Source organism: Symphalangus syndactylus, chromosome 13, assembly GCF_028878055.3.
Source record: "Symphalangus syndactylus isolate Jambi chromosome 13, NHGRI_mSymSyn1-v2.1_pri, whole genome shotgun sequence".
NCBI classification, from domain to species: domain Eukaryota; kingdom Metazoa; phylum Chordata; class Mammalia; order Primates; family Hylobatidae; genus Symphalangus; species Symphalangus syndactylus.
The window spans coordinates 110762604-110771963 of NC_072435.2; the positions used below are offsets into that span (position 1 = coordinate 110762604).

At 44.8% G+C, this 9360-nt stretch overlaps 1 long non-coding RNA gene across 1 annotated transcript in view; it reads left to right on the forward strand.

Annotated features, from left to right (window-relative positions):
• The window catches only part of LOC134732056 (uncharacterized), a 71956-nt gene extending 65606 nt beyond the window's left edge, over positions 1–6350 (forward strand). The window contains exon 3 of the long non-coding RNA XR_010114967.1: positions 6299–6350. This is a non-coding gene — a long non-coding RNA (uncharacterized lncRNA). The remainder of the gene's footprint in view (positions 1–6298) is intronic.
• Positions 6351–9360: the final 3010 nt, after the last annotated feature.

Below are 9360 nucleotides of genomic sequence, written 5' to 3' on the forward strand. Positions count from 1 at the left end.
GAATCACTGGTTTAATCTTTGCAACAATTCTCCAATATTGACCTTACTCTCATCTGCCTTTTAGAGATGATGAAACCAAGGCTGAGTGGCTAAGGAACTAAGCCAAGGCCGTCCAGCTAGCATGTGACAGAGCTTGGGTTCATGCCCAGGGCATCTGATTACAAATTTGTTACTCTTTCTACTGCCAAGGTGGCCAGGGTGAATGGGCCCTGTGAACACCTTCAATCTCACTCCTCAGTCATGTAGACCTGGTAATGATCAATGCCACCAGAATCCAGGTGGTCTCTATTCAAACACTCCTCCCAGAAGAATGAGCTTTGGAGACTCTAGTTTGCACACTCATATTGAACTCCCAAAAATGGAAATAATGGTGGAGGTGGGGCTGGGTCAAGAGCGGGATAGGAACCCAGTGTCTGGAACTTACCTTCATCTTTTTTCTGATCCGAGGGCTTGCTGGGACGTTCCCCAATATCCTCTCGATCTTGAACTGCACTTCCAGGGAAGAAGGAAACATGCAGCTTCCTACAAGGGACCTTAGGCTCCCGAGGAAGAAAGGGGCCATTTAGCCTTCCTGACTCTTCATTGCTTTAACTAGCTGTTTGGTGACCTGACAGTCTCTTTGATGCACGTCCAGCGTCGGCCTGTGAAATATGGGGAATGTCAGCTTGTCGAACAAGGGTCAGCTAGACTATCAATACTGTTGTCCATCAGGCAGATCCAGGCTGGGTGTTGACCTGCAATGATTAAGCCATCTCTCCCCTCCCGCTGGCCAAAGTGTCGGTGGCGTATGGAGCATGGCCCGTGGCTGGAGGCGAGGTGACGGTGTCGAGGCCATTGGGCGGCTGACTTCAAACCAGAGGCCCAGGGCAGCAAACTGCAGAGAGAAAGCACAGTCCAAGGTAAACAAACTACAGCAAACCCAAAAAAGGTGGCCAGTCAACAAGTCAGGACAAGAGGAGGGTCTCTGGGACACCCAGTGGGGCGCTCAGTCTTCGGGTTAACTCTGTCTGCACTGCTGGCTTCTGGGAGCACAGAAATTTGTCCTAAATCATTACAATGGTAAGTAACAGACCAAGAAACAAAAACTGTAAGGTTTGGGGCAACTAAAACATCAGTATATACTCACAGTGTGACATGGCTAACAAATACATCAAAGGGATCTATAAATGCACTAATAAAGGTATACTGACTGCATTAAAGGAGGGGATTCATTCATTTCCCAAGTATTAACTGAGCATGTATTATGTGCCATGGTTTAATCTAGTTGCTGTGGATATTACAGTAAACAAAATAGACATAAATCCTTGCTCTCATGGAGCTTCCAAGGCAATAGAAACAGATTTTAAAAGAATAATAATTAATTATATGGTATGGTAACATGTGCAATAAAGAAACAAAAGAGACTGGGCATGGTGGCTCAGGCCTCTAATCCCAGCACTTTGGGAGGCTGAGGTGGGTGGGTCACTTTGAGGCCAGGAGTTGGAGACCAGCCTGGCCAACATGATGAAATTCTGTCTCTACTGAAAATACAAAAAATTAGCTGGATGTGGTCACACACACCTGTAGTCCCAGCCACTCAGTAGGACTGAGGCAGGAAAATCACTTGAACCCTGGAGGCAGAGGTTGCAGTGAGCCAAGAACGCGCCACTGCACTTTAGCCTGGGAGACAGAGCAAGACTCCATCTCAAAAAAAAAAAAAAAAAAAAAAAGGCTGAGCGCGGTGGCTCACGCCTGTAATCCCAGCACTTTGGGGATGCCAATGCAGGCAAATCATGAGGTCAGGAGATCAAGACCATCCTGGCCAACATGGTAAAACCCCATCTCTACTAAAATACAAAAAATTAGCCAGGCATGGTGGTGGGTGCCTGTGATCCCAGCTACTCAGGAGGCTGAGGCAGGGGAATCGCTTGAACCCAGGAGATAGAGGTTGCAGTGAGCTGAGATCATGCCACTGCACTCCAGCCTGGTGACAGCGAGACTCTGTCTCAAAAAAAAAAAAAGTTAAAAATTTAGGAATGATTTGCCATTGTAAACGTGGTTATAACAGAAAATGTCTATGAGAGGGCAACATTTGAGTAAAGTCTTGAAGGGGGTTGAGAAAAGAGAGAGAGAGAAAGAGAATGTCACACAGAGATCTGTGGGAAGGGTCTTCCAGGAAGCGGGAACAGCCAGTGCAAAGGTCCCGAGGTGGAAGTGTGCCTGGAATGTTTGAGGAATTGCAGGAAGGCTATTAAAAGTGGAGTGGTGTGAAATGAGCGAGAAGCCAGTGAGAGATGAAGTTGAAGAAATAATTTAGGCCAGATTTTGAAGGGCTTTGTGGACTATTGAATGAATTTTAGCTTCTATTCTGAGTGAGACAGACAATGTGGGAAAGTTTTGACCAGAAGAGTGACGTGATCTGACTTAGGTTATAATAAAACCCCTCTGGTTGCTTTTTGGAGACTACAGAAGGGCAAAGACAGAAGCTGGGAGACCAGTGACGAGGTTTCTAGGTGGCCTTCCCTGAACCAAGGTGGCGTGCAATCTATATCTATATCTACATCTATTTCTGTGTCTATATCTATACTTTTGTATATGCAAACACCGTATATATAACATTATATATATATAATGCTTATATGTTGAAAGAATATATAGTGTTTACTTGAGGATATATATATTTATATAAAACTGTTTACTTGGCTGATTGGTACAAAAGGAAACAAACAGGAATTCTAACTTGCGAAAATATAAAGAAAAAGAGTCTCCAGCAAAGCATTTTTGGGGAACGGTGATATGGTTTGGCTGTGTCCCCACCCAAATCTCATCTCATGTTGTCATCTGAATTGTAATCCCCACTTGTCACAGGAGGGACATGGTGGGAGGTGACTGGATCGGGGGGTGGTTTCCCCATGCTGTTCTCTTGATAGTGAGTGAGTTCTCATGAGATCTGATAGTTTTAGAAGGGGCTCTTCCCCCTTTGCTCATCACTTCTCCTTCCTGCTGCCTTGTGAAGAAGGTGCCTTCTTCCCCTTCACCTTCAGCCTTGATTGTAAGTTTCCTGAGGCCTCCCCGGCCATGCTGAACTATAAGTCAATTAAACCTCTTTCCTTTATGAATTACCCAGTCTCCAGCAGTTCTTTTTTTTGACGGAGTCTCCCTCTGTCGCCAGGCTGGAGTGCAGTGGCGCAATCTCAGCTCACTGCAACCTCCACCTCCCCTGGGTTCAAGGGATTCTTCTGCCTTAGCCTCCCTAGTAGCTGGGACTACAGGCACGCACCACCACGCCCAGCTAATTTTTTTGTATTTTCAGTAGAGACAGAGTTTCACTATGTTGGCCAGGATGGCCTCGATCTCTTGACCTCGTGATCCACCCACCTGCCTCACAAAGTGCTGGGATAACAGATGTGAGCCACCGCGTCTGGCCTCAGGCAGTTCTTTATAGCAGTATGAGAATGGACGAAGCAGAGATTGGACCAGAAACACGCTTGGATTGCACATTAAGCAGTGTGGATTTGATCCGTGAGCATGGAGGAGCCATGGCAGGTGCTAGGGCAGGGAAGAATCATCATCAGATTGACTTCGGAATGATCCCTCTGGCTGTACAGCAGGAGAGGTGTTGGTAGGACCATTGAGATGACTTTGGCAGTCATCAGGGTGGGAGTTCTTGATGGTCTTGTCCAGAAAGTGATGATAGCATTAGAGAGAAGTGAGCAGATTTGAGTTATGATCAGAATATAAAACAGAGGGGAGTTGATGGGGTCTGAAATTACCCCTGCAGCAATTCGTGCTGTAACCACACTATGCTCTCTGCAGGGTCAGTACCCATCAGACCCTTCCCACCTTCATCCTGGCCCCCCTGTCTACTCAAGTACTTTTCTTTACCTGAGAATGTCTTCACTATCCCCAGTCCCATGCCATTTATCTCCCTTGTCCTCTATTCCCCTCTCAAGACTCAGCTCTCACTTCCTACTTCATGACGTCTCACTTGACACCTCTACCCTGGATTCCTCCCTAATGTGACTTTGCCCTTCTCAATCCCACTTGCACACTGTAGTGACTGCTCTCAGGACTGCCATATAAAGTTGTGCAGGTTGGGCACTGTGCAAATGGTCTGGCCAAAATGGCCAATGGGGGATGAGATCCATTGATTCACCAAGTCCTGACTGCTCCAAGGGAATACCTTTTTCACCTTTTTCTAATTCACACAAACCATGGGGTGGATTAGCCCTGATTGATTTCCAATATCTGCTGCACCGAATTGCAATTACCCATTCACTTGTCACCGCCCAGATAGACTTAGCTCATTTCTCCATCCCTAACAAACACCTAGGACAGTGTCTGAATGTTTTTTGAATATAAATAGATGAGTAGATGGATATACACATGGGTGGATAGAAGAAAGGATGTTATTCCTCCCAGTTGTATAATACACCAACACAGAAAAATAATAATTAGCTTATGTCAAATGTCTCATTAGCATCCCCGTGGGGCATCTTGTCAAGATACCACCATTTCTCCACATGAGGAGACAAACTTTTCCTGAAGGAACAAATAGTAAATATTTCAGCTTTGTGGTCCATAAAGTCCCTGTTGCAACTACCCAGCTCTGCCGCTGTGTGTGAAGGCAGCCACAGATAATGCATAAATGAATGGGCATGGCTGTGTTCCAATAAAACTTTGTTTACAGAATCAGATGGAGGATGGTTTGCCTACCCTTGGTCTAGATCTCTATCTCACCAAGAAATTCTCTTTTCCATTTGTTTCTTTCCAATGACTCCATTTCTCTATGTCCAGTCTGTAATGATTTATGATGATAATAATATTTATAGCTAACACTTAATCTGTGTTTGTTCTGTGTCAGGCTCCAGCCTAAGCCCAGTTTGTATATTATCTCAATTAATTCCCACAACCACCCTACAAGATACTAATGCTATTCCATATTGCAACGAAGAGACCGAGACACAAAAACTTAAAGTGGCCCAAGGGTATATAGTTTTAACTGGTGAAGCGGACTCTCTGACTACTGAGTCTGGGATATTAGCAACTTTATATATCAGCATAATAATGTTAGTAATAAGAACAATAATAGTATCATTTTCTGAAGGCTTACTCTGTTCAAAGAGCACATCAGTGCTTTACCGCGATCTCTCTGATTTTTCCTAGCCACACAGGAAAGTCAACATCTTACCCAGGGTCACACAGCTACAAAGCTGCATTTACATGAACTGTCTATACTATACCTGAGATGCTGGGAACTTTCTAGAAAATAGACTATTTGACTTGGTGGTCTTACTCCCCTGATGCCACTCAGTGCAAATTTCTTTCTCCTTGCACGAGGTGTGCCTTAGGCTCTTTAGGTGCTTTTTATCTTATCTGGCCCTTTCCCCCCTCACTTTGTGAGTTGTCACGTTTGTCATTCTAGGATAAACTTTCAGCCGGTGCAGCATGTACTTTGGGGTCATTGCCCTGTGTTACCCCAAGGATTGTTCAAATATTTGTGATCTTGTCAAGCTCCCTCTTACTGGACGTGTGTCATGGCAGTGTAGGAGGGGCATTTTATTCGGGGGGGATAAATGTGAGCCAGTGTGTAGCAACCAGCCCTTCAAGGGAGGCCATGGAAGGCAGGTGGTAAATACACTGCTTGTTGGCCCAAGGTTGTATGCAGGTGACCTTCAAGAGGAAAGAGGTAGGTTAGCATTTATTGAGTAGTTCCCATGTGCCAGGCACTTTCACACACATGGGTACAGGTGTTGTTCACAAATGCACTGAAAGGATTCTTAGAACCATTTCACTGATAAGAAAACCAAGGCTGAAAGAGTTTATCGGCTGTTCTACAGGGATTCTGATATTGCGTGTGCATGTGCGTGTGTGTGTGTGTACACACCATAGACTTTTGGCCATCTACTGAAGCCTCAGGACCCCTTCTCAGAATAGTGTTTTAAAATCTGTAAAATAAGATAGATAAATAAGATTGCTAAAGAAATCAACTGCATTGAAGTACAGTTATCAAATAGGAAAGAAATTGTAATATGGTGATATTTGTGCTTCTTTTTCAACTCGTGAAATATCAAGTCCCAGCAGCAGATCTAATAACAACCATGATGGCAGAAGTGTCATGAGGTTAAAAGATACCAAGTTCTCTGTGACATATGTGATGTGATATGCCAATATCAGTGATTTTTATTGGTGACAAAGTCACAGAGATTCCCAATCCTGCTACATATATGTTGCCTATATTCAGAATTAACAGAAAGAAATACTTAATTTCAGTTTGAGGCTAGTCAACAAAGATGTGATGTGTTTTCTTTCTGTCCAGGTTCACGAGTGCCCTGAATTCCATCCACAGAGCTATTGGATGTTTGGAGCCCAGGTGAAGATCCCGGAGCTGGGGAATGAAAGGTTGGAAAAGCCCAGCCAGCTGTGCCAGCCTCCAGGGACACACTCTTGACCGCCGTGAGGTGCCTGCCACAAAACCCCTAGCTCCCCGCTCTGCAACCTCCGGCTTTGGCGGCAGGTGAACCAGTTAGCCATGCCTGGAGGCAGAAAGGGCAGAACCCAGAGCCTGCCTTTTGAAGCCTTGTGCTTCCTTTGATGTGCAGATTTTATCAAGGTCCTTTCTGGAGTTGGGCAAATCCCAGTGGCCTTCTTCAAATCCTCCTTTTGTGAATATTTCCAGAGAATCTCCAAACCACTCTCCTATGGTTTATTTTAGGCTGCTTACTTCCTTGCATTCATTTATTTACTTATTTATTTATTTTGCAGAGGAAAGTGATGGCCTGCTGGGCTGGACCTGGACTTTGAGAAAGAACTTTCGAATCTGAAGAAGAGATCATTTTCAGATAGTCCTCCTTCCAGGTCAGGTTTAAGAAAAATAGTGAAGGGAAATATTAATAAATATGATCAAAATATTAATGTGTAATAATTAAGCAATTCAACGCCTTGAACTTAACAGGTTTAAGTTGAAATTCCTTAGCGGATACGTGATTTTAGAGAAGTGGATTAAACTTTCTAAACTTCTCTTTACATATAAGGAAACCGAGGCAGGCTCAGAGAAGCTGAGTAGCTCTTTTGAGGCACACAGCTAGTAAGGGGATGCTGAGAGTAGACTGCAGGTCCATCTGACTATACGACTATCCGGCTGAGGAAGGAAGAGAGGCTGCTGCTCTGAAGTACCCTACCAACAATGACAATAATATAACCAGAGCAACAGTAGCCGCCCCTAAAGAAACGTGGACTCCATGCTAGGCACTATAGCAGGCATTTGAATGAGTTTTCTTTCATCCTCCCAGTGGCCCTACAAGGTAGGGATGATTCCCCACTTTCTACTAATGAGAATCCTGAGATCAGAGAGGTGAGATGATTTTTCCAAAGTCACACAGCCATGGATGGTAAAACCCAGGTCTGGCCGAGCCGGGAACCTTTCCTCAACCACGTCCAGAAGCAAAGTTCCTGAGGCGGCTCTTGGAGACAGGGAATTATGATTTCCAAAGCAGAACTCCAAACAGTTCCACTCTGAATGAGTTGACAGTGGCAATTGGTCCCTTGAGATAAAAGTCAACAATGGCTATGCTGAAGCTATAGAATTGAGGGAAGGGATCTTGAACTGTGGAATAGGCCAAAGAAGGAGGAGGCAAGGGAGGACCTGAAATCCGCTGGAAGAAGGCATTCAGCAACCTTATAGCTTTCCAGGGCTTGCTGGGGCTGCAGGAATGACACGAGACTGTGGCTTCTTTCCAAGCTGAACTGAAGGCTGCAAGATGTGACGGCTGTTGCTGGAGATGTTCTTTGACACAGCTACCAGCATTGCAGAAGCATGACAATATCTCCAGCATCACCTTCCTGAGTCCAAACTCTGTAAATTCGAACTCAGAGAGAGACACAAGATCCCAGCATGATGCTCCTATGGTACTGTGGGACCTGGATTGGGACTTAGAATCCCATGCAAGGGTATGAGTCTTGTCCATTCTCCCGGCCTCCCTTGCAGCCCAGAGCTCACATCTGCAGCCCATCTGGCTGGGCTTAGGAGTGCAGTCCACGGTCAGGGAAAAGGAAGTGTCTCTGTGTGTATTTCAGGCTGGCCTGGACAGCCTAACTCTCCTCCCAGGCCAAGATCAGCGGATAAACTCAGTCCAGTGAGCTGCTTGTCAGAGAAGCTTCTGGCCTTGACTTTCAGATTCCTGAGTCATCTCTCCTTGGGCCTATCCTCTGCTGGACTTCCTTGTAGGGGCCTTTGATGAACAGATGAGATAATAGATATGCTTTGAAAAAGATAAAATGCTGAACAAAGGGTTTTGCTGGCCACTGCAATGAGTGCCATGGATTGGTTAAACCTTGAATCTCCTTCCTGTCCAAGGGCAGAGACTTCTCCCAACCTCTGCATCTCTAAGACAGCCAGTTTGTGTGGTGACAAGCACCCTGCACCCCCCAACCACTCAGGGTAATAAACTCTGCAGCCATTAGTAACAACAGTTAGAGGATGGGCTTACATGTTAGGCACATTTCATCCACCAACCAATGGAATCATCAAAACAAGCATGAAATAGGGGTATGGATTTTCCCATTCTATGGGCAAAAAAAACCCTGATGTGTGGGGAAGTCAAAAAACATGCCCAAGGTCATAGAGCTACTTGGTACAGATTTAGGATTTGGACCCAAGCCTACTCATTCCAATCTCCAACAAAACATGAGAGATTTAGCTAGAATAAAATATAACACAATTGGAACAAGAAACATGTGGTTTGACAAACATGTCCCTGATAGCTCTTCCAAATTTCAGAAAAGATGACTTTTCCTCGTCACTGCAGCTGGGGATCTTGGCGTGAGTTGTAGCAAGTGGAGGTCTCGCTGCAGGGAGATGCGAGATCATAGCATTATTCTGTTGGCTGAGACCTTGATGGTTATTTAGGGCCAGCAAGCCCTTCACAATAGTCATGCCAAGAGCTGTCCAGCCAACGCTTGGACACTTGCAGAGATGAGAAACTTATTCCTGCAAGGTGGTTTAGTCTAGTCCCAGATATCTCATCATTATCTATCACTCCTTTGGGCAAATTGACAGAATGTGTTAAAATTGAAAACGTGCTCTTCCTACTGTCCAGCAAGTACACCCCTACACAGATGCGAGAGGAGGGTAAAGAGGGTTTCACAGCTACACTGTATTAGCAAAAAAATCTGAACCAACCTGTATATCTCCCAATAAACAAGTGATGCAAAAAAAGTAAAATATTCCTTCAATGGAACATTATATAGTCATAAAAAGGAACATACTAAGTCTATAACGTATCCCTATGGAGAAATCTCAGAAAAACAATGATGAATAAAAAGAGCATGCTGCTGAAAATTTAGTACAGTGTAATAAGACTATTCTGCTTAGAGCAACAA